The following is a 26,351-nucleotide window of genomic DNA, read 5'->3' as shown; positions in this document are numbered from 1 at the left end:
CCGCTGGGACCAAGGTTTTCAATATAATAACGGGCTACCAGAGAGGAGGTATTGGTAATTGTAACATGAGAAGCACAGACGATTCGAGCGGACAAAATAAAATTGTCTAAGAGATTTGGAGCAGACTGTATGAAGAAGGAAGAGCGGAGCTGAGATTTTTGCAATAGAGTAACTGCAGAATATGCAGAGGAGAGGTAGAAAGGATTTGACGACTGGTAGATTGAAAACGGGCATGACAGACGAGAAATGAATTGAGGAGATTGGAGGATGCACTTGCAGAATTGCGATGCAAAGTGGAGAAGGATATATTTAAAGAAGTATGAGGGGAGTATGACAGGTCCCACAGATCTTATAAGCAGCTGAAGGAACAGATGCAGCAAGCAACAGACGTGCTGCCACTCACGTTGCAGCGACGGAAGTAAGCTTGTTTGGATGCTGTGGGATGATAATTGAAAACAGTACTCAGAAGATAGATAAGAGCAATGTTAGGGAGATAAACATAACCGTGTAAGGGATGAAGAAAATGGCCAGGGGTAAGAAAACAGTAGTGGAGTGGCATACCACACAGATGACAACCTTGGAGCAGATGGTGATGAATAACACACGTGCATTACAAAAAAATTACGATGGAGATGATGGATTGTGAAAAGTCATTAGTCGACGCCATCAACATGGTTCTAAGAATTTTACGGACTCGAATAGAAATGTTAGATATGAGGGCTACAATTGAAAGACTATTATAGTCGTTGGCCGACAGCATCTGAGACATAAGAATGGGTATAGCAGATCTGCAGGAAGCCATTCACCCTGTCATGTACAGACAGCTTAGTCCAGCGTTGTTACTACCAGAACAATACTAGGGTGTGTTGCAGAAAGTGTAGAAGGAGTTGCCACCTGAGTTGAAACTTATTGCAGAGCTCCTCAGGTAAAATTTACCCCTGTACCATCACATAGCAACGGTGGAAGTTAGGACAGTTTAAGCACATCCATACGTGTAGGTTTGGTTCCCGGTTATAAGAGGACAAACACGGTTCAGGTGTTTCACCACTAATGCTTACCCATTACAGTGAGAGACGGGAAAATTTGTGTGGATCAGGACGGGAGGCATCTTGCTAATATCGTTGGACAGGTATAAGCATACGGTAATGCACTCCGTCTTCAGGCCACGAGTGGCCTACCGGGACCATCCGACCGCCGTGTCATCCTCAGGGGATGATGCGGATAGGAGGGGCGAGGGGTCAGCACACAGCTCTCCCCGTCGATATGATGGTATTCTTGATCGAAGCCGCTACTATTCTGTCGAGTAGCTCCTCAATTGGCATCACGAGGCTGAGTGCACCCCGAAAAATGGCAACAGCACATAGCGGCCTGGATGGTCACCCATCCAAGTGCCGACCACGCCCGACAGCGCTTAACTTCGGTGATCTCACGGGAACCGGCGTATTCACTGCGGCAAGGTCGTTGCCCATACGGTAATGACATTGCAGAAACTTCAGCACTATCAGAAGGATAGTGTTACAGTCTGCTCGACTCCAGTAATCCTGACTGGCACAGGCACATGTGAGGTTCAGTTGTACCTAGACAAAAGAGATGGACAGATTCGTCCGCGTGACATTTGGGAGCCACAACCCTATTTCCAGTAAGTGGGGCGACAACCAACTTACAACACAGTAGCGATATGCTACGAACGGGATAGGCTTATAGTAGATTTACATGGTAATTGATTGTTTGGGTTGTTAATTAACGGAACAACGTGGTACATAAAGCGAACGACTTCCCATCTCTGACTTGATAGTACAGGGACTACCAGCTTGGGCGCAACACAGTCACAGCTATACTGGCCAGAAAAATCGTTGGAAGTGTTCCCAGCACAGATTTGACCCATCTCAATAGTACGTTGAAACCTGAACCAATCCTCTCCCTGAACGAGCTAACAGAGACCTAAGAAGGATATATCTCTGCAGAACAGGCGCTACGGCATCTGCAGAAGTATCGGGAAGTATTGTGACCTTGAGTGTCACAACTTCTGACATTCTAATAGATGTGACTCTGTTTCGTGCAGCCTTCATTTAGCTGAGGTGGAGAGACGACCGACCAAGTGCACCCCTGGAAGTACAGATCCCAAAAGACTACATCATTAACCATGTATGTGCGACAGAAAATGTAAATGGACAGAATGGATATTGTTGTCTGCTTGAAACTTGTACAATGAGTCGTACTGAGAAATGTAAACTGCGGTGACGAAAGTGAAGAAATACCTCCTAATATCGTGTCGGACCTCCTCCTGACCAGTGTAGTGCAGCAACTGGACATGACATGGACTCAACAAGTCGTTGGGAGTCTCCTGCAGAAATATTAAGCTGCCTCTAAAGCTACCCATAAGTGCGAAAATGTTACCAGTGCAGGATTTTGTGCCCGAACTGACCAGGCAATTGTGTCCCATAAATGTTTAGTGGGACTCACGTTGGGCGACGTGGGTGGCTAAATCATTCACCCGAATTATCCAAAACGTTCGTCAAACCAATTGTGAATAAATTTGACCCAGTGACATAACGAATTGTCATCCATTGGAATTCCATCGTTTTTTGGGAACATGAAGTCCATGAGGGCCTGTAAATTGTCTCAAAGTAACTAAAAATAACCATTTCCAATCAATCATCTGTTCATTTGCACCAGAGAATCCAGTCCATTCCATGTAAACACAAGCCACCCCACTATAGAGCCACCCGCAGCTCGCACAGTGTATTGTGGGGCCTCGTGGGGTCTTCGTCGTACTCGAAACCTACCATCCGTTCTTACCAACAAGCCCAGGAGAGGAACTGCCCGCGATGTCGTGCTGTAAGCAAAGGCATTGGCGTCTGTCGTCTGCTGCCATAGCCCATTAACGCCAAATTTCGTAGCATTGTCCTAACAGATACCTTCTTCGTACGTCCCACTTTGATTTCTATTATTATTTCACTCAGTGTTGGTAATGACAACTCTGTCCGTACCATTAGCTGCGAGGTCAGCATGTTTGGCTGTCATACAGTGAGCCTGGGATCGACTCCCGGCCGGCTTGGAGGTTTTATCCCCTCGGGGTGTGTTTGTTGTGTTTTCCTCCTCATCCTTTCATCATCACTGACACGCAAGTCGCGCAGTGTGTCGTCAAATGAAAAGACTTGCAACTCGGCGGTCGAACTTTCCCCGGTGAGGTCTCCTGGTCATCAAAGACACGCGATGATTTCATTTCATATTTCACTGACAACTCGATGAGAACGCCGCTGCTCTCGGACGTTAAGTGAAGACTGCCGGCCACTGCGTCGTCCATGATGAGAGGTAATGCCTGAAATCTGGTATTCTCGGGCACACTCTTGACACTGTGGGTCTCGGAATACTGAATTCCCTAATGATTTCCGAAATGAAATGTCCCAATGCTTCTAGCATAATGACGACGGATATCTTTTCACATGAAAATGACAATTCCGCCTACGCACTGTCGTTCTATACCTTGTGTACGCAATACTACCGTCTCCTGGACATGTGCATATCGCTGTCCCAGGCTTTTGTCATCTCAGTGTATACACTAGTATTTAGGATGATGATCAACACTTCTGCATTGAGTATAGGCCCCACGTCAAGCCACACGAGGTCAGAGGCCATGGTGCCATGACAGGGTAAGGAGGCAGTAGTACGTAGTTTTAAATTGTGTTATAAATAAATTAGTAGAAAATGGGAAATACTAGTTATAAAAGTAAACCTGGGATAATTGTAGACTGTGTATGAATGTGGAGCCTAAGAGCTAAATCAGTAGAGTAAATTCACATCATCTGAACCTCATGCTTTAATCCACTTAGTGCTTAGGCGAAATATTGTAAAATATCGTACATTCAGTCAACGTATGCCGAGTTCCGTTGCAGACCGGTCTAAAAAGAGACCTGGGGACCAAGGTCTTTCGAAGCGGGGATGGCATCGCTAAGGAAATTAGCAGTTCTGCCGCAGCAGTGGAAGGCAGATGGAGGATGCTCATTAGCTGGAATGTCGAATGCACCATCGGGGTCATTTTAGACAGCACGAGGCAGACTAGGGCACGAATCTCAATATTGCAGCTGCGGCATTAGAATGGGACTCTTACAGCGCGAGGCAAGCCCGTAGCACACGCTCAGGACAAGGATTTGTTATACTGGGAACAGCTGGAAGCAGCGCGTTGGCACAATACGTAGGCCGGGGCGTTGGCAGTCCAGCATCACCAAGAGAGACTGCAGTCCAGCATCACCAAGAGAGACTGGAGAGCCACGCAAGACGACTAGGGGGACGGTACGCAGCCACTAGAATTTCGGGCCTCTACCGCCGCACCGTCTGCTAGTGGCAAGTCGTCGTCCTCGAACGAAGGTACTAGTCTGCCTCCACCATCTGGGCCAGTTCAAGCAGCTGCCTGGCTCCTTCCCTGGAGGGAAGCAGCTCGGGACCTGGACAGTACCGCTACCCAACCTTCCGTGCAGGTGCAGGCGTCACTCGCTGGGGCGAGTTCCATCAGAGACTGGCATCCGCTGCACGAAACTCGGCAGTCTACAACACTGGCTCCGACTGCGGGCATCCTTGCCCAATAACGAGGCCACACGCCGCAGCGTAAAGCCACTGGAGTCAGCAGTGCAGGGCGCTTACGTCACAGCGCGGTAAACGTCAGCCACATGCAGCCTCCCGATGTGCTCGAGAATGTGTGTCACCGCCTCCACCGAGACGCTACCAGGGGACACAAATGAGTGCTAATGAAATGTTTTAACGTTTTGATGTTATCTGCTTGAGCTATCTACAGCCTATTTCCACCAACTCTATTCACTGCCACGACCCAGCCCCACACAGAAGTGGTCCTACACCGTAGACCACTTTACACCACAGAACGCACAACCGCAGAGGACTTCAAACAGCACACCGAGGAAGCTTGTCGTTCCGTGGCACCGACAGCTATACATCTCGTCTGCAACTTGTTTAGAAGCCACAGTGGGCTGTGTATTCACTAAAATGGGCAAACGTTTGAATCTGTCATTTAAACAACGTTTTGCCATCAGATCATCCATCTGAACATAGATAATAAGGTACAGCATGTTGCTGCCATCCGTGAAACTTTGAACGTCTCTAGTTCTCTAGTTAAAATTGGTGGAAACTTGATTTGAATTGGTTCGCATACACTTGGTTTAATTGCATCAGCTACACGATGAAACAAATAGTGACTATTTAAAAAACCATAGCTTGTTACTGTAACTCTCAAGAAAATAAAAAATATACTATATAAACATTAGAAAGAGTAACGTTTCTTACATCTACCGAAATAAAGACACACATCAAAAAAGTTTTGCATCACCTCGGTTCCGAGGGTTCCGGAACCTGTACAAAAAATTGGAATAGAGATCAACATAAACATCATTTCCGCCATTTTTATTGCTCAAGAAAACCAAACATTGCATGTTGTACCACCATACAGCGAGACCTTCAGAGGTGGTGGTCCAGACTGCTGTACACACCGGTGCCTCTGATATCTAGTACCACGTCCTCTTACATTGATGCATGCCTGTATTCGTCATGGCATACTATCCATAGGTTCATCAAGGTACTGTTGGTCCAGATTGTGCCACTCCTCAACGGCGATTCGACGTAGATCCCTCAGAAGGGCTGGTGGGCCACGCCGTCCATAAGCAACACTTTTCAGTCTATCCAAGGCATGTTCGCTAAGGTTCATGTCTGGAGAGCACGCTGGCCGCTCTAGTCGAGCGATGTCGTTATCCTGAAGGAAGTAATTCACAAGATGTGCACGGTGGGGGCTCGGATTATCGTCCATGAAGACAAATGCCTCGCCAATATGCTGCCGGGATGGTTGCATTATCAGTCGGCCGATGGCATTGACGTATCGTACAATCGTTACGGCGCCTTCCATGACCACCAGCGCCGTACGTCGGTCCCACATAATGCCACCTCAAAACAGCAGGGAACCTCCACCTTGCTACACTCGCTGGACAGTGTGTCTAAGGCGTTCAGCCTGACCGGGTTGCCTGTAACAACGTCTCCGACGATTGTCTGGTTGAAGGCATATGCGACACTCATCGATGAAGAGAACGTGATGCCCATCCTGAGTGGTCCATTCGGCATGTTGTTGGGCCCCTTCTATACCGCGCTGCATGGTATCATGGTTGCAAAGATGGACCTCGCCTTGGACGTCGGGAGTGAAGTTGCGAATCATGTAGCCTACTGCCCACAGTTTGAGTGGTAACACGACGTCCTGCGCCTGCACTAAAAGCATTATTCAACATTGTGGCGTTGCTGTCAGGGTTCCTCCGAGCTTTAATCCGTAGGTAGCGGTCATCCACTGCAGTAGTAGCCCATGGGTGGTCTGAGCGATGCATCTCATCGACAGTTCCCGTCTCTCTGTATCTCCTCCATGTAGAAACAACATCGCTTTGGTTCACTCCGAGACGTCTGGACACTTCCCTTGTTGAGAACCCTTCTTGGCACGAAGTAACAATGCGGACGCGATCGAACCGCGGTATTGATTAGATTAGATTTACTTTCATTCCAATTGATCCGTAGTGAGGATATATATATATATTGAAAATGTGTGTTCCTGAATAATGCACACCTTTTTGTACAAGAGTAAGTAACTTTAAATCCTTGTGAAGATTATTCTTATTTCTAATATTGATTCCATGAATAGAGCTGTTGGTTTGAAAAAGTGATATATTTTTAATGACAAATTTCATTAAGGAATAAATATATTGGGAAACAGTAGTTAGTATCCCTAGTTCCCTAACAGGCTTCTGCAAGATGTTCTTGAGTTCACACCACATATAACTCTTACTGCACGTTTTTGTGCTTGTCTTGATGGATTGCCCCAAAAAATAATCCCGTATGACATTATGAAAGGAAAGTAAGCATAGTATGCCACCTTTTTGATTTTTATGTCCCCTATGTCTCACACAATTCGCATTGCAAATAGAGATTTGTTAAGACGCTCCAGCAGTTCTGTGGTGTGCTCCTCCCAGTTGAATTTATTATCAAGCTGTAATCCCAAGAACTGAACACTGTCCTTTTCTTCTATCTGCTTGTCATCCTATGTTAGGCATATACTCGTGGGACACCCCTTACAAGTTCTGAACTGCATGTAGTGTGTTTTTCAAAGTTTTGAGACAAAGAATTGGCAAGGAACCAGTGATTAATGTCCACAAATATTTTATTAGCTGACATATCTAAGACGACACTTGATTTGTTATTTATTGCAATGTTTGTATCATCGGCAAACAAAACGAACTTGGCTTCTGGTAATGTTACTGATGAAAGGTCATTGATATACACAAGAAAAAGTAAGGGTCCTGAAGTGGAACCTTGTGGGACCCCATATGTAACTAGTTCCCAGTTGGATGGCGCCTGATAGCTTGATACATGTCTCTTTCCTAATAACACCCTTTGTTTCCTGCGAGATATATAAGATTTGAACCATTTTGCAGCATTTCCTGTTACACTATGATATTCTAATTTACTTAAAAGGAGATTGTGATTTACACAGTCAAATGCCTTTGACAGATCGCAAAATATACCAGTTGCCTGTAATTTTTTGTTAATGAGTTAAGCACATTTTCACTGTAAGTGTAGATAGCCATCTCAATATCAGAACCCTTTAGAAATCCAAACTATGACTTTGACAGTATGTTATTTGAGATAAGATGGTTATAATACCAGGGATATTGGAATTGGTCACCAATGCCGACTACTGCTGCACTTTATCATTAATGTTTCTCATAAAACATTGTACAATTTTTTGCGAAAAAATTAACCACTAAATCCAAGTTGACTGTTAACAGTAAACTCAGTTGTCCACAGAAGTTTAAGTTCGGGGAGCTGAACCATCTGAGAACAGGTGTTCCACTTGGTAGGGGAAGTGTTCTCGACACCTAGAATCGTACTAGACTTCCACTAATCTTACGAGCTTTTTTAACTACACTCAAGAAAGTAACCTCAAAAAATAACAAATTTTCTCCTGAAGGAAAATTTAAAAAAACGTCCTAAAATTGTGCACACAGCTTGCATGAAAGTCATTTTGTCGTAAATTTTAAATCTAAAAGTCTCTTTTGAATATGTTATTTGAAGTTCTCTATGAACTATGGATCTTGGCGAGGGAGGGTCACTTCTGTGCCTCAAAGATACAGACAGATATACCGTAACAACGAAGGTATATCTGTGAAAAGACAGCAGCCTTTTCATTAGTTTCAGGGTCAACAATCTGGATGATTGACTGACCTGGCCTTGGAGGGAACTATGGCCGTTATCTCCCTTGAGGACATGTAGCTCTAATATATGGCTGGATGATGATGACGTCCTCTTGGGTAAAATATTCCAGAGGTAAATTAATCCTCCATTCAGATCCCCGGGTGAGGACTACTCAGGTGGATGTCGTCATCAGGAAAAACTAAACTGGCGTAGTCTGTGGTTGGAGCGTGGCATGTTACGTCATTTGAAACTTTTTTTTCTCAGTCACACTTTTTATTGTATGAAAATTGGCTTATGCTCTTTCTTGTTACATCGTTTGCGAAAATTACAAAGAAGTATATACAAAGTATCATAAATAGGTAATGATTACATGAATGTTACAATGACAGTGCAAACTTTTAACGATACAAATAACCTTAATTCTAAAATACTGTTGACAATATTGACATATGGGTACATTATATCTCGTCATATGCTGTGTACCACAGCCACGTGCGAACTGCTCGTAATGCTACGTGGCATTAATTCAAGTCAGCAACAAGAGGACGCAAGTGTAGTGATACATCTTCTAGTTACTTATAGACCTGTGTACAAAAACTTTTTAAAAATATAAAATATAAAAGAAGCTAATGTATTTGCATTAAGGCTGATAAAATGGCTTTGCATATGTCTTACAAGTATCGCACTCAGCACATATAGAACAAATGGCTGTGTGAACAGGGTACAAAACCTATTCCATGTGCATTTACTACATATACACTAGAACACCAAATGAGGGGATGAACAGCACACAAAAATTAATGTAAGTAAAGAAAACACAAACATATAATTACAAATGGAACTAGCTAGATCGAAACAACTGCCAAAAAATCACTACAAATATCACATAAAGGTCTCTATAATTAAATAATTTTACATATATTGTAGACCTCTTAAGGTGTCTAACATGAACAAGCGAAACACGTTTGGTAGTCAAGAACAAATTTCAGTATGTTAAAAAGTAACTTGCGTAAATTACGTGCTTGTGGAATGTCATATCACTTATGTGACTGGATTCGTGATTTCCTGTCAGAGGGGTCACAGTTCATGGTAAATGACGTAAAGCCATCGAGTAAATCAGAAGTGATTTCTGGCGTTACCCAAGATAGTGCTACAGGCAGGGAGACAATTTGAGCAGCCGTCTAAGGTTGTTTGCAGCTGATGCTTTCGTTTATCGACTAACAAACTCATCAGAAGATCAAAAAAAATTGCAAAACGATTTATAAAAGATAGCTGTATGGTCGAAAATTGGCAATTAACCCTAAATAACGAAAAGGGTGAGGTCATCCACATGAGTGTTAAAAGGAATTCGTTAAACTTCGGTTACACAATAAATCAGTCAAATCTAAACGCCGTAAATTCTACTAAACACCTAGGAATTACAATTATGAGCAACATAAATTGGAAAGAACACATAGAAAGTGTTGCGGGGAAGGCTAACCAAAGACTGCGTTTTATTGACAAGACACTTAAAAAATGTAACAGATCTACTAAAGGGATGGACCCTCTGCCAGGCACTAAAATGTGATTTGCAGAGAATCCATGTAGATGTAGAAATGTGTCGGTTGCTCTCTAATTATCACTGTAAATGAGCTCATGTTACTGCCGCTCGCGTTGAGTTCTACCGTTGTCAGAAGCGGCCGCAACAACTTAGGCAGCGGAACTTCACGGCAGTCATTGTCAGTTTCTTACTGAAGCACACCCGGTCTCATATGCTGATTCGTTGGTTCGTGATACTGTAATACCTGCAACATGGCAGCGCGTCAGCAATCGTTTGTTAATATATTGAAAACTAGAAACCCTCCTCGATTGGGAGAAAGCACCTAGTGTTAACCTAGGTTTCGGCGTAGATAACTACATCTTCTTCACAACAATAAAACCCACAAGTGCCTAAGAGGACCTTTGTCAATGCTTAAAAGAACACCATAGCTATACATTTAAAAACGAAAAACAGGAAAAAAACAAACAGTACATACGTACAAAGTCAAAACCACTACTTAACTTAATGATTTACGGTCGACCTCACACCGGCCATGTTAGATGGGCCATGACCCGCCATAAACTGCAGTTACAAATAGTCGACCGACCAGCTATCTATGCACATGCGCAAGACACGTTACTTGAATGGTTTGCATTTTCAGCTGGCAATGCCAGTTGTTTTTGCTGTAATGCACGCGTTCATCATTATTCGCTTTGTTTCTGAGCTTGTGCTGCCCACAGATAGTTAATTGTCCCAAGCTATAAGCTTTTTTTTTTTTTTTTTTTTTTTTTTTTTTTTTTTTTTTTTTTGAGCGAGACCTGTGGCTGTAGTCGTAGTTTTGCAGGTTAAGTGTGAAGGGATTGTTCGAGTGTGTCGAGCTTCAGTACAGTCCTGTGGAGAGTTTGTTGAATGCCACCGTGAGGGTCTCCGAGACGGTCCGCGGTGCGTATGTGTCGCGGAGCATTGCTTACGACACGTAGTAGTTCATTCTGTACGACCTGCAGGCGTGTTGGAGCCTCGTATCCCCAAACTGGAGCTGCGTACGTCATCAGTGGTCTAATTAGTGTCATGTACATGGACCTCGATACCTTCCCATTCAGCGGGCTCTGCCTGTTAAGCATATTGTAAAGCTAAGTCTAGCGTTTGCTTGATTTGTTACGTATTCAATATGGCCCCTCAAGTAAGTTTCTGGTCAATCCAGACATCGCGGTATCTGACTTTCGCACAGAAACATATTGGGCGTGTGTGCAGTGTTGTTCGTCTACAGTATCGATGTTTGCGCAGTTGTTTTGGTTTGCGTGGGAACAGAACTGCTTCGCATTTGTCGAGATTTACTTTAACACGCCGTCGTTCCAGCGAAGGCTTGGCAGTTCTGAGTGCACGCTGTAATCGTGAATCAATGTTTGATGGCCCCCAATCCTGAGCTAGGATGATGGTGTCATCCAGGTTGATGGCTACCATCGCGTTTTGTGTAGTTACAAAACCATTTATGTAGAGATTAAACCAGAGGAACCCTAGGATGCTGCCCTGGGGTACTCCGACTTGTATGCCAAGTGTTGACTGTTTGCCCTGAACGGCAGTGTTGAAACTTCTGCTGGTGAGATATGAGTGTATGAGACGTACGATACGACCTGGAAAACCAGCATCGCTGCGCCTGGGAGTAACATCGTTGTGCCATAGACGTTCGAAGGCCTTTTGGTGTCCAGGAACACCGCCTCTGTAGCTTTGTTGGTGTTGTAGCAGTGAGTAATATGTTCTGCTACGTGGAAGAGCTGTTGTGTTGTGGAGTGGTGATTTCTGAATCAGAATTGCTCCGGTTTCAGGGTGTCAATGGTGATGCAGTGCCTAGTGAAACGTTTGAGGATCACATTCTCAACAACATGGCTGAGTGAACACAGCAGACTGATGGGTCCGTAATTTTGTGGGAGGGAGTGGTCTTTCCCCGGCTTCCTGAACACCAGGACCTTGGCTGCCTTCCAAAAGAGAGGGAAGTGTTGGTGCTATAAGATGGCATTCGTGATATGTGTGAGTTGCTCTGTAGTTTTATGGTTTGCATTCCAGTAACCCCTTGTCTTGCGCATGTGCATAGGTAGCGGTTCGGGCGTGTAAGTGAGCGACCATTTGTAGCTGCAGTTTATGGCTGGTCATGGCCCATCGAACATAGACCGGTGTGAGGTGGACCGTGCACCATTAAGTTAAGTAGTGGTTTTGACTTTGTACATATGTACTGTTTGTGTTTTCCTTTTTTTTGTTTTTAAATGTATAGCTATGGTGTTCTTTTAATCATTGACAAAGGTCCTCTTAGGCACATGTGGGTTTTATTGTTCTGAAGAAGGTGTAGTTATCTACGCCGAAAGCTAGGTTAACACTAGGCGCTTTTTTCGCAATCGAGGCGGGTTTCTAGTTTTTAATATACTATAATACGCTTGGCCCCTGATAGAGAAGTTCGTGAACGCCCTTTAAGATGTGAAAATCCCTCTCACTGAGGTTTTGAACATTGTCTAGTCTTTTAAAGTATCTAGGCTGGACACCAGATAGAAGCTAGGTGTAAAGAAGCCGCCATTGCGTCTCCTCCTCCGCCGTCGTCGGTTATCTCACAGAGGGAAGATGACATCGCGGCCGTGCAGTCGCGGTCTCCATGATGCATGGGCAGCGCCACGCTACACATCAGCAGCAGTCAGTACGGGTATCAGAACAGCGGCGGCGTGCTTCTCTCCTGTCGTGCCATTATTGCTTTGTTCATCACGAGCGGACTGCGTGCCCAACAAGGGTCATATTGCGTCTGTGTGTAACTCTCAACCTCATTTATCACACGTGGATGTGGATGTGAACAGTGTCTCCCAAATGATGGTAGTCCCAAACAAACTTTATACTGAAGTACATTTTATGGACAAGATGTTAAAAATGCAAGTATACATGGGTGCGGCAGTGACTTCGGTAAATTCTCAAATCTATGTGGATCTTTGATCACCAGCTTTGTCCCACAGCTCTCGTCGGTTGGTGAGTTACAACAAACAACAAATTGGGACAGTTTTCTACTCCCGTAGTGTATAGGGCACTTGTTCGGCGTTTGAACTTTCTAGTGTTACACGATGCCGACACTGAAAACTTGTTTGTATTAGACGCTTCCAAAATTTTTGTGTTCTCTATTTCTGACGAAGTGCATTAGATATTGCATCGAGTTTCGTACTAACAACTGGACGCTCTCTGCTCGGAATTTTCTCACCGTTTTTGGACGGTTTAGGGTGTGCTACCAGTTTTAAGTCTCCCATCACAATGAAACCAAAGGCGCGACCTCGTTTCTTTCGTACCCGCTAAATCCCCATAGCTTTACGGGAGGAAGTCAAAGTGCAACTAGATCGGCTAATGTCCTTCGGTGTTATCATTCCTGACTCCTCTAGTGAATGGTCCACTCTGTAGGGAATTGTAGCAAAACCTAAGGCCAACCTCCGGCTATGTGGTGATTTTAAAAAGTCTGTAAATTCACAGTCTATTATTGATACATATCCCTTACCCCGTCATGATGGACTCCTATCTCAGCCCTCCGAGGGCCAATGTTTTACCTAAATAGACTTGTCTGTAGCCTACTTGAAACAACCTGTGGACGATGATACTAAACGTATCCTCGTAAGGAATACCCCCTTTGGGTTATATCAATACCAGCACCTGCCATTGGACGTAACTATTATCATGGACAAATCGCAGCTTTATCAGCCGTACATCGTCTGTCTCGGTTTTGAATTCTCGCGTGCTGCGTCAAGCTATTACACCAGCATCTCCATGCCGTCGCGGCTTTGCCGCGTCCTACCGATGACAAAGTGTTGCAGGCGTTTCTAGGAAATGTTGTTTACTACCATAAATTTCTTCCTGATTTGGCCATAGTGGCTCATCCCCTGCATGCTCCCTTACGTAAAGGTGTTACTTTTCACTGGTCGCCCCCCAGCGACAGTGATTTCACCCTGTTGAAGTCAAAATTATACTCGATGCCTTGCTTAGTTACCTTCCAACTAGGCCAATATCTTGTTTTGGCCACAGGCTCCTCTATCACTAGTGCTCATTTAAGGTCTCTTGTCGGGGACAGAGCGCCTTTTCATACCGTATTCTACCCTGAAGGCACGACTCCTGCTCCAGCAGTCGTCCCCTTCCGATGAAGACATGGCCATCTCCATGGTGAACAGTTTTCTCCTTGAGTGAAGGATTGTTGTGACCCTATACAGTGAGTGCGCATAATTAAATAGCGGGCGCCTCCTCGCCCGGCCTAAAAAAGCCACTTCACATCGTCACAGATGGCGCCGTGCACTCAGCCGCTTCAGACCACACACCTATAAGGGTTTACACTGCAGTACAATGAACCATGCAGGATACTGACCCATTGGGCGCTGTTCAAGGAAACGCTTGATAGTCGTATCCCAGAAATTCACGAAATTACGCAAGCTGCACAAATTGATGAAGCTGTCGATGCAATAACTGGTACCATTCCAGTATTTACGCCACATCAATGTTCAGTGGCCCTGCCCCCAGAAACTATCTCAGGAGATAGTGGCAGGCGCCCGCTGTACAAACAGAAAGTTAATAATCTCCAGGGGACTACGCATGGAAAGATTCAAACATTTATAACCACGTACTGGGACAATACACTCGCAGGACTGGATACCACATGACCTAGAATGTGACGAGTGTTCACCAAGGAGAAATACTTCACACCAACTTCACAAGGACCTGACGGAACACACTCTGCTGAGATAAAATCTGAGCTGACGGCCAGAACACTAGCAGTGTCATTCACACAGAATCTAGCTCTTTCCGATTCAACATGTACACTTGAAACGGATCAGGAGTTTACACGAGTTGTGGGTCATCCCACGTCCGACGTGAAACGACGTGCTAGTACCCACCAAATTACAAGGGTTATTAAGCACATCACAGTGAGAAAACCTCCTGGTCCCAATGGTATTCAAAACCGTGTCCTCCAGGAGTTCACAGATAAAGTTACAGAGCAACTCACACATATCACGAATGCCATCTTATAGCACCAACACTTCCCTCTCTTTTGGAAGGCAGCCAAAGTCCTGGTGTTCAGGAAGCCGGGGAAAGACCACTCCCTCCCACAAAATTACGGACCCATCAGTCTGCTGTGTTCACTCAGCCATGTTGTTGAGAATGTGATCCTCAAACGTTTCACTAGGCACTGCATCACCATTGACACCCTGAAACCGGAGCAATTCTGATTCAGAAATCACCACTCCACAACACAACAGCTCTTCCACGTAGCAGAACATATTACTCACTGCTACAACACCAACAAAGCTACAGAGGCGGTGTTCCTGGACACCAAAAGGCCTTCGAACGTCTATGGCACAACGATGTTACTCCCAGGCGCAGCGATGCTGGTTTTCCAGGTCGTATCGTACGTCTCATACACTCATATCTCACCAGCAGAAGTTTCAACACTGCCGTTCAGGGCAAACAGTCAACACTTGGCATACAAGTCGGAGTACCCCAGGGCAGCATCCTAGGGTTCCTCTGGTTTAATCTCTACATAAATGGTTTTGTAACTACACAAAACGCGATGGTAGCCATCAACCTGGATGACACCATCATCCTAGCTCAGGATTGGGGGCCATCAAACATTGATTCACGATTACAGCGTGCACTCAGAACTGCCAAGCCTTCGCTGGGACGACGGCGTGTTAAAGTAAATCTCGACAAATGCGAAGCAGTTCTGTTCCCACGCAAACCAAAACAACTGCGCAAACATCGAGACTGTAGACGAACAACACTGCACACACGCCCAATATGTTTCTGTGCGAAAGTCAGATACCGCGATGTCTGGATTGACCAGAAACTTACTTGAGGGGCCATATTGAATACGTAACAAATCAAACAAACGCGAGACTTAGCTTTGCAATATGCTTAACAGGCAGAGCCCGCTGAATGGGAAGGTATCGAGGTCCATGTACATGTCACTAATTAGACCACTGATGACGTACGCAGCTCCAGTTTGGGGATACGATGCTCCAACACGCTTGCGCCGCCTGCAGGTCGTACAGAATGAACTACTACGTGTCGTAAGCAATGCTCCGCGACACAAACGCACCGCGGACCGTCTCAGAGACCCTCACGGTGGTATTCAACAAACTCTCTACAGGACTGTACTGAAACTCGACACACTCGAACAATCCCTTCACACTTAACCTGCGAAACTTCGACTACAGCCACAGGTTGAAACACAATGTCACGCAAAAAAAAAAAAAAAACAAAAAAAAAAAAACTTATAGGAGACAATTAACTATCTATGGACAGCACAACGAATAATGATGAACGCGTGCATTACAGCAAAAACAACTGGCATTGCCAGCAGAAAATACCTAGCCGACAAACTGACAATGCACGGAATCCTTATTACACATTAAATGAAAACAAATCCAACCAAACCCATCACACAATGCGATCGATTTGTAGCCAATAGACCACCCCTGTAAGAACCTTGGCTTGCTATAGCTACAGACGCTGCAGCTGATCCAGGAGACTTCATAGAAGCACAGCCCAGCAGCACCCCTCCTCGATAGGACTGATCCTCCTTATGAGACGACCTAAGTATGACGACGGTACCGAGCATTGCAAAACCTAAATCTTGCATTATCTCTCGCAAAAATCGCTGCTGCTCGTACTAACCGTCCGAACTATTGCAGAGGTTCTTCCCCTTGGCGCTTGCCTTGGCACTTTTTTCCTAAACCTTGTACGCATCGTTCACTTTTCGACCACTTCCGTCTCCTCGATGCGCCCATGTTGGTGGGTAATTCTACCCATACGTATGGACATCACGGCCCCACATCCGATGAACTCCTTGGTTGTAACTAACCAAACAGAGGTGACAGCAGAACCTTTGTGACGGTAACCACGCCGATGTGAGCGTGGAGGGCCTCCACTTAAAAAATTTAAAAACCCCTCAGCCGCTGCTATGTTTTCGTGACTATGGAACACTTCTCTTCTAGGCTGTTCATTGATGTAACGCCTGATCGTGTGTTTATACTTATTATGCCATTCAGTACAATACCCTTATTAACAAAAAAGCATTATTTAATAGTAAAAATACACGCAACTTGTACTGGTTACAATAGCATCACTACGTGTTGCATGTTAAAATTATACCACAATCCACCTCTTACCTATCGTTAGAGCTCCGACACCGTCCCTAAGCCATTGTCGTCGACGACGAACCACAAATCAGCTGATACTGGAGCCTAATACTTTTGAAAGAAAAGGTAGCAGAGTCAATCAGTACATCGAGGTTTTATTAACTGCTACTAGGAAAACAGACAAGAATGCAGTGAATTGTGTCATGTCTGCCATAGCGATGGGACTCATTTAAAAGTGCGTTCTGACAACGTGTGTAGTGTCGACTGCGATCGTTGTACCACAAGACAGACTCTCACACAGTATCCTACGAAGAAGAAAAACAAGAGCTATGACCAACCCATATGTTTTATAAAGTTGCTGACCACACTTAGTTGAAGTGAATCTTTGGTTGCTTACTGTAATGTTGTGTCACACTCCTTACTATCGCGGAAGACTTCTCCTGAAAACCAGTATCATAATGCTGGATTCGTTCTGGTATCATCAATCAACACAATAGCATTACTTGGACCGAAATTACTGAAAGCGTTTTTTTGTGAAAAATGGTATTGAGAACTAACATTCACAGTCAATGTAATATGAGGGAAAACTGAACTCGTACAGATAGACGCCTTCCTCTCTCTAGCCCTGTTTTTTGTGAACTGTATAAGGTACCATATTTTGTGTGTGGCTTGGAAAGGGAAATTTCAGTTTCACATGATCCCCTTATAAGCAGTATGCAGCCTAGAAATCGGATAAGCATTTAAAAGAGAGACGCAATGACTCTGGGTCTAGTATATGTTCAGAATTACGCGTATGTAAGCACTGGATTTTCAGTAAAATAGGCTTCTATGGAAGTAGTTCTTGTGATAATCATATCCCTCTTCCATTAAACCATTCTGGTGTCTCAAAGTGTCGATCAAATCTCGTATTTTGTCGTAACACACCACGAAAATCCTAAACATGTTATGTACGTGATAAATAATTATTGATTTGAATACTAATCACAGGTAGTTCCATACCGACATTAACATTGTGTAGTGGAACCTTAACAGATTCGAAAAGATAGTGTTTCCACCAGACATAACTGCGACAGCATAAGAAAGCTAATCTCCCAGTCTTTATTTTAAAGGAAGTAACATGAGCAGATGAGATGATTTCAGTCATTAGGTGGAATTACTCTGAATTCCATCATCAGATTGGCTGTCAGTATCGTTGTTTTTGTGCAATCGGATTACACGTTACAGCGAATTTTTTTATAAGTCGTTGTAGATCATGATTGTCTTTCTTGCAGGTATAGTATCGAGGCATTAAGTCCGCATTACCTAATAATCCATTAAAACTACAGCCTTTCACAGCACGTACACATCCAGCTAAAAAATATAACGTTTATGTAGTCGAACTTTAGAAACTATAATCAGAAAAGACGTCATGATCAACAGCATCTGATCTAGTATTACTCACCCAGTAAACAAGTTGCAGAACGCTCTTAGGGATGCAAATACGAAAACTAGGTAACAGTGTAGGTCTGCATGGTAGACAGTCCTCTTTTACGTATCAGGAAGGCATATTTGTTCTATATATCGTTACCAGTAGCACATCCAGGACTCACTTTCACATTGTTAGAATTACTGTCACTATTTTTTATCCGTATTCTTAACACAACAGCAAAATCTTCTGGGGAGGGGTTGTGCGCTTGATAGCCATCGTAATCTAAATAACATGTTTCCGACACCAGTAACTTGGCTTACGAAACGATTAGATGCATAGACAGCCACATCCTTCCGCTATTAGCGAGTCATTATAGGTCATGATTGACTTTTTTTGTAAGTGGAGTATGAAGGGATTATACGACACTTATGTATTCGAAATTTAGGATCTATAACCAGAAAAGACATAATGAACAATCCATTAGAGCTAGTGTTACTTCCCCCAATAGACAAATTGCATAACGATCTTATGGTAACATATGCCATAATTAGAACAGGTCTGCTCAACGAACACTGCCTCCATTATGTGCCAGGAGGGTATAATTTGATCTATATTTCTGCCAGCAAGACAGTCACATCCCCTACAGACGTATAGTTATTCAGCGCTGTCTCATACTTGAGCTCACTGAGAATGTAATGTAACCCATATTGGTTTGCTTGCGACGAACAGTCAGTCATCCAGCCTAAATATAGTCAACAATAGAGCTGTCAGCGTCGCCGTTTCGTAGCTCAGGAAATCGATTTGCACGTTAAGCAATTAAAACTATTGACAGATAGAGCATAACACAAACTTCCAGATGTCGCCAACCATTTGTCTATAACCTGTACTCTAACATCTATTATGTATATTCTCGTACAGCAGAAACATTATACTACAAAGTCGCTTGTCCGGTGTCGGTGGATAAATATGATATTGCAGTTCTTATGTTATTTCGAATCACGATGCAATGTTCCTTTGGAGATGCAGTATAGTACTTAGCCGCCGACACAGGACAAGCGACTTTCAAGTAAAATATCTCCTCTGTAGGAAAATATACATAATTGATGTACAAGTACAGATTGTAGACACCTTATTGACACAATTCGCAGTTTGGGTGTGGATGTGAGTTATGCTCGGATAGCCGAATGTTACCCGGCACGGTAGCTCAGCGAGTTCGGTCAGAGAGCTAACTTGTCAAATAAAAAAACTGTGTGAAGCGATGAAAAACGAACTTCAATGTCCGATACGATCAAATACAACGAACAATAAAGAGCACAAAAAATGGTAAGCCGACCGCTCGCAATAAGCGGGAAATACGGGTTCGAGTCCCGGTCAGGCACAAATTTTCCTTGTCGTCATTCCATTATAGAGCTTGTGAGTTAACGAGCATTGCGCTCCCATTTAAATATATGGCCGAAAGAGTCAGCCTACAGGAATTGTGAAAGGAACCCTGACGTTCAGGACCGCATGCCACAAAGGGCTCAGATTCACCACGAGATGGGGAACTCACAGGCGTCTATTGTCTACTGAGGCTTAAGCGCTGTAGCGTGCGGGTAAGACAGACGAGAACCTACGTCAAAGGGAAACCCAATAGAAGCCTTTGTGGCCAAGAAGACGTAGCAGTGTTAAATATGGCGGACCTAAGATCAGCCATAAAGGGAAACATTTATGAAAACTATTTAATTCTGTGGTAATGCAGGGAATCAAGCCAAAGTAATTTTAATCAGCCATCCTCCATAAATTTTTATGGCGATTCTAATAAAACTTGAATATTGATCATATCTATAATAGTTTAGGATTTACTGTTAAAGTTAAATTAACAAGTTTTGTAACAAAGAACTGACTGCTAAACTCTGAACGCTTTGGCCGATTTAACGATCGATATTTCATATAGAAATGAATCATCTAAATGACAAGCGTTGTCAGTATCATATTATGTAACTTTATTTGTTTAAAAGATATAGTAAATTTAAACTATCAGTATTTACAGTTAAACATCAGATCATCGTTTGCTCCACACAAAAAACACACTGAACGATGACAGTATGACACCTTGAATAAAACGTTCTCGATTTTCCATCCGCGTCAATTCGAATAAAATCCTCGATCTTTCGCTGACCATCTCCGCCATTGTCGCCAGGACTTCACTGACTGCCGCGGCTGCTACGATTTCTCACTTATATAGTCATGATGACATCATCAGCAGCCAATCAGATAGACCCAAGCCGGCCAGAGTGGCCGTGCGGTTCTAGGCGCTACAGTCAGGAGCCGAGCGACCGCTCCGGTCGCAGGTTCGAATCCTGCCTCGGGCATTGCTGTGTGTGATGTCCTAAGGTTAGTTAGGTTTAAGTAGTTCTAAGTTCTAGGCGACTGATGACCTGAGAAGTTAAGTCGCATAGTGCTCAGAGCCATTTGAACCAACCAGACAGACCCAATGTGGCGCGCTTGTAAGTGGACCCGGGCAGCTAGCGGAGCTCTTGCCCGTGGCAGCACCGGTGGCACCAGGGCCAGGCGCCACGTTTCAAACTTCTGCTCCCGTGTCGCGCATCTGTCTTTGCTTCCTTTCGATGTCCAACGCCCGCCCCAATGCCCTGCTGAGTGTGCACCCCTGTTCTCTGTTGAAATTGTTATTGTTTAAACGAATCTCGGCCGCTTCCTTTATAACGTTTCCCAATATGAAGATGCATGAGCAAAAACGTTTGTATTTTCTAACTGTATTTTGTCCGTTTTCTAGGCAATGCTCCACTATGGCTGACCTGTCAAGCTACCTTTCTTTTATATGTCGCTTTTGCTCAGTACAGCGGTCCGCAACCGTGCGAATTGTTTGTCAGATATACGTGCTGCCACATTCACAAGGTACACCATACACACCGGACATTAAGAGCAATGTCGTCTTTAACAGGGCGCAAGGTATCTCTTTTCTTAGGGGCGGGCCGGAACACTGGTCTTAGCCCATGTTTCTGCAGCAGACGTCCTAATTTTCTGCTAGTTGCTCCACAATATGGCAGGAATGCAGTCCGTTTGGCCTCTTCTACTGATTCACCAGATGTCTTTCGTCGGCGGCCCTTGAAAGCTTTTGCGATGTCTCTTTTGCTGTATCCATTTCTCCCGAAAACACGTTTTATGTTCTGCATATCAAACTGTAGTTGGTTGTCGTCAGTGATAATCTTGGCTCTATGAACCAACGTGTTCAGGACCGCTTTCTTGTGCACAGGGTGGTGGAAACTATTGGCGTTCGAGTACCGATCAGTGTGTGTTGGTTTCCGGTACACTGAATGACCAAGCTGGCCTCCTGCATTCTACTCAACCAAAACATCCAAGAATGGTAGCTTGCCGTGCTTCTCCATCTCGACAGTGGTGAATCAGGAGAAGAGGCCAAACGGACTGCATTCCTACCACATTGTGGAGCAACTAGCAGCAAGTTAGGACGTCTGCTGCAGAAACATGGGCTAAGACCAGTGTTCCGGCCTGCCCCCAAGATACGAGATACGTTGCGCCCTGTTAAAGACGACATTGCTCTTCGAGTGTCCGGCGTGTATGGTGTACCCTGTGAAAGTGGCAGCTCGTATATCTGACAAACAATTCGCACGGTTGCGGAGCGTTGTACTGAGTAAAAGCGCCATATAACACCTTGACAAGTCGGCCATAGTGGAGCATTGCCTAGAAAACAGACATAAAATACAGTTCGAAAATACAAAAGTGTTGGCACATGCAACGGCATACTGGGACTCCATTATAAAGGAAGCGGCGATATTCGTTTAAACAATAACAATTTCAACAGAGACCAGACGTACATACTCAGCAGGGCGTGGGGGCGGGCGTTGGACATCGAAAGAAAGCAAAGACAGATGCGCGATTTTTTATTCTCAGTGCATGTAAGTCCGTGTTGTTCGGCGTCAGTCGCAGTTCTTTGAATGCTACTAATACACCTACACACATGAAAAAAAGTTTTGCATCACCTCGGTTCCGAGAGTTCCGGAATCTGTATAGAAAATTGAATAGAGATCAACATAAATATCATTTTTGCCCTTTTTATTGCTCATGAAAACAACACATTGCATGTTGTACCACCACACTGTGAGACCTTCAGAGATGGTGGCCCAGATTGATGTACACACCAGCACCTCTAATACTCTAGTAGCACGTCCTCTTACATTGATGCATGCCTGTATTCGTCGTGGCATACTATCCACAAGTTCGTCCAGGCACTGTTGGTTCAGATTGTCCCACTCCTCAATGGCGATTCGGCGTAGATCCCTCAGAGCGGTTGGTGGGTCACGTCGTACATAAACAGCCCTTTTCCAGTCTATCCCATGCATGTCTATAGGGTTCATGTTTGGAGAACATGCTGACCATTCTAGTCGAGCGATGTCTTTACCGGAAGGAAGTCATTCACAAGATGTGCACGATGGGGGGCGAATTTCTGTCTATGAAGACGAGTGCCTCGCCAATATGCTGCCGATAACTATTGGTCGGACGATGGCATTCACGTATCGTATAGCCGTTACGGCGCCTTCCATGACCACCAGCGGCGTACGTCGGCCCCACGTAATGCCACCCCAAAACAACAGGGAACCTCTGCCTTGCTGCTGGACAGTGTGTCTAAGGTGTTTAGCCTGACCGGGTTGCCTCCAAAGACGTCTTCGACGATTCTCTGGTTGAAGCCATATGTGACACTCATCGGTGAGGAGAACGTGATGCCAATCTTGAGTGGTTCATTCGGCATGTTCTTACATACGTACCGCGATGCATGGTGTCGTGGTTTCAAACGATGGACCTCGCCATGGACTTAGGGAGTGGAGCTGCGCATCATGCAGCCTATTGTGCACAGTTTCGGTCGTAACACGACGTCCTGTAGCTGCACGAAAGGCATTATTCAACATGGTGGCGTTGCTATCAGGGTTCCTCCGAGCGTTAATCCGTAGGTAGCGGTCATCCACTGCAGTAGTAGCCCTTGGGCGGCCTGAGCGAGGCATGTCATCGACAGTTCCTATCTCTGTATTTCCTCAATGTCCGAAAAACATAGATATGGTTCACTACGAGAGGCCTGGACGCTTCCTTTGTAGAGAGCTCTTCCTGGCATAAAGCAACAATGCGCACGCGACTGAACCGCGGTATTGACCGTCTAGGCATGATTGAACCATAAATAACACGGGCCGTGTACTTCCTCCCTAGTGGAATGACTGGAACTGATCTGCTGTCGGACCCCTCCGTCTAATGGGCGCTGCTCATGCATGGTTGTTTACATCGTTGGGCGAGTTTAGTGACGTCTCTGAACAGCCAAAGGAACTGTGTCTGTGGTACAATATCCAGAGTCAACGTCTATCTTCAGGAGTTCTGGAAACTGAAGTGATGCAATTTTTTTTTGTGTGTGTGTTTATATCGGGCAAGGAGGCAAATCTCGCTCACATATGACACACGTACTGTCACTAACGCCGTGTATGACACACCAGACTTATTTTGCAGGGGAGGATTCCGTTTACTTGTCGACTTGTCATCAAACGATTGCGGTTTCCATTCGAAAGCGACTTCCTTTCAGATTCTAATAGAGTAGTTGTGCAGATTCAACTGTCACTGCAATGAAGGAGCCTCCTCGAAGATTGCGCCAGCAAGTTACAAACGAAAACCGCTATCGGGCGCTCCCTGGGCAACATTGATTTATCAGCGGCTAATCCTTCAACAGCCTGAACGGACTTCTGAGAAAATGTAGACCAATAAGACACTAACCAAACGGTCTTTTCTAAGGCCATTTGTGACGATGGTGATAAACATTGAAGGAATATCGAGAGACAAAAATGTTTTATTATCTGACTTGTGCAAAGAATATCAATGTGACTTCCTCCTGATTCAAGAAACTCATCGGGGCAGTACAAGACCCACACCCAAAATAGATGGAATGAAGATGATCTTTGAGAGACCACATGAACGGTACGGTAGTGCCATCTTCGCCAGGCCAGGAATTAGAGTCACATCTGCATCACTGACTGACAGGCAAGACGTTGAGATATTAACCGTTCGAACTCAACAGTATAATATTACCTCTGTGTACAAACCCCCAGAATCAGATTTTGTCTTCGCTGAGCTTGGCAATTTCAGTTACCAAGACTTGAAATTTGTATTGGGCGATTTCAACTGTCAGAGCACTTCATGGGACTATAAAGAAACTAACAGCAGCGGAGTGGAACTAGAGACCTGGGCTGAGGTACACGATCAACTGCTCATACATGACCCGAAACTGCCAAGCTCCTTTAATAGTGGCAGATGGAAGAAAGGGTACAATCCCGATAACATCTTTGTTAGGAAGAAACTCGCTAGTCAATGTGGAAAACTGATTGGGGAGCCAATTCCCCATACGCAGCATCGGCCCATAATTTGCATGTTCAATGTAATTGTTAAGCCTGAAGAAGTTCCTTTCAAAAGAAGGTTCAATTTTAAAAAGGTCAACTGGAAGAAATTTAGAGAGCTCATTGATGTAGAAATAACAAAAATCCCCCCACAACCAGAGATGTATGACTTTTGTGAAGCTCGTTCAGAAGGTGTCTAGGAAAACAATACCTTGAGGATGCAGAACACAGTATATTACAGGACTATCTGAGGACGCAAAGCCACTACTGGAAAGATACCAGAAGCTCTTCGATAACGACCCATTTGCTGATGAGACATTTCTAACAGGCGATGAACTCATGTCAGTCATAGCTGAGAACCGCTAAGCGAAATGGTGTGACGTCGTGGAGAACCTGGACATGAAAGTGAACATTAGGCGGGCTTAGAAACTGTTAAAGAACCTTAACGGTGACGCCACAAAGTCAGATGATAAATTTACTAACGTCACGGCAGACCAAGTCGCCACTACACTCCTTATGAATGGCAACACCCACGGTAGAGGCAGAGGAAAATCATCACCTCAAGGCACCATTTACAGTGTCAGAATTTACTGCAGCCATTTCCAGCTTGAAGATCAACAGAGCTCCTGGTATCGATGAACTTAGCGAGTCGAGAAAATTAGAAACTTTGGCAGTAATACCCTAAGGGGCTGCTAGATTTGATTAACGCATGTGTAGAAATGCTCCATATTTCAAAGATGTGGAGGAAAGCCCGAGTGGTTGCACTTCCGAAACCAGGAAAGGACTCTGATGATTCAAAAAAACTTCCGACCTGTGTCTCTTCTATGTCACTGTTTTAAGATCTTGGAACGCCTGACGCTAAGTCGCATAACAAGCATCTTGGAACAACAGATCATTCCACAGCAGGCAGGTTTCCTACCAGGCAAATTGTGCTGCGGTCAAGTCCTGAACCTGACCCAACATATCGAGGATTGGTTTGAGAGGAAAGAGATCACGGGAGTGGCATTCATAGAGCTTTCAGCTGCATATGATACTGTAAACCATCGGAGGCTCTTTAGGAAAGTATATAATGTAACAAGAGATTACCATTTAACATCACTGATAGGTACTTTCCTGCATAATAGGAGATTTTTCGTCTGTCTCCAGGGCAAGAAGAGCAGGTGGAGAAATCAGGGGAATGGCCTACCTCAGGGAAGCGTCCTCGCCCCAGCTCTGTATAATATGTATACAAACGACCAATCAGTGCCAAACATCACGCGCCAATTTATGTCTGCCGATGATACTGCAGTTGCAGCCCAAGGTAACAATTTTATGGTCGTAGAGGAGAAATTAACCAGTACTTTGGAGGCTCTCTCCCAGTATTAGGAGGCAAACAACCTAAGGCCGAACCCTTCCAAGACGCTGGTCTGTGCATTCCACTTAAAGAACAGGGAGGCAAATCGTAAATTAATCGTAATATGGAGAGGTGAACGTATCGAGCATTGTAAAACGCCCAAATACCTTGGTGTCACGTTGGATCGCACACTGACCTATAAACATTATTGTAATGCCACAAAGGAAAAAGTCTCAACTAGAAACAACATCATGAGGAAACTAACCAGCGGAGCCTGGGGTGCAAACCCAAAAGTCCTGAGAACTTCAGCGCTTGCGCTCAGTGTGTCAGTCGCAGA

The 26,351-nt window shown here is 44.6% G+C and overlaps 1 protein-coding gene and 1 pseudogene across 1 annotated transcript in view; both read right to left on the bottom strand.

Moving 5' to 3' along the window:
• The window catches only part of LOC126298972 (glutamate [NMDA] receptor subunit 1), a 516,838-nt gene that overhangs the window by 198,208 nt on the left and 292,279 nt on the right, over positions 1 to 26,351 (bottom strand). The gene's annotated exons all lie outside the window — the stretch shown is intronic.
• On the bottom strand, positions 1,349 to 1,466 carry LOC126299917 (5S ribosomal RNA; annotated as a pseudogene).

This window comes from Schistocerca gregaria, chromosome X (assembly GCF_023897955.1).
Source record: "Schistocerca gregaria isolate iqSchGreg1 chromosome X, iqSchGreg1.2, whole genome shotgun sequence".
Lineage (NCBI taxonomy): Eukaryota > Metazoa > Arthropoda > Insecta > Orthoptera > Acrididae > Schistocerca > Schistocerca gregaria.
Note: the sequence above shows the minus strand (reverse complement) of the source record. Positions and strands in the feature narration are given on the sequence as shown.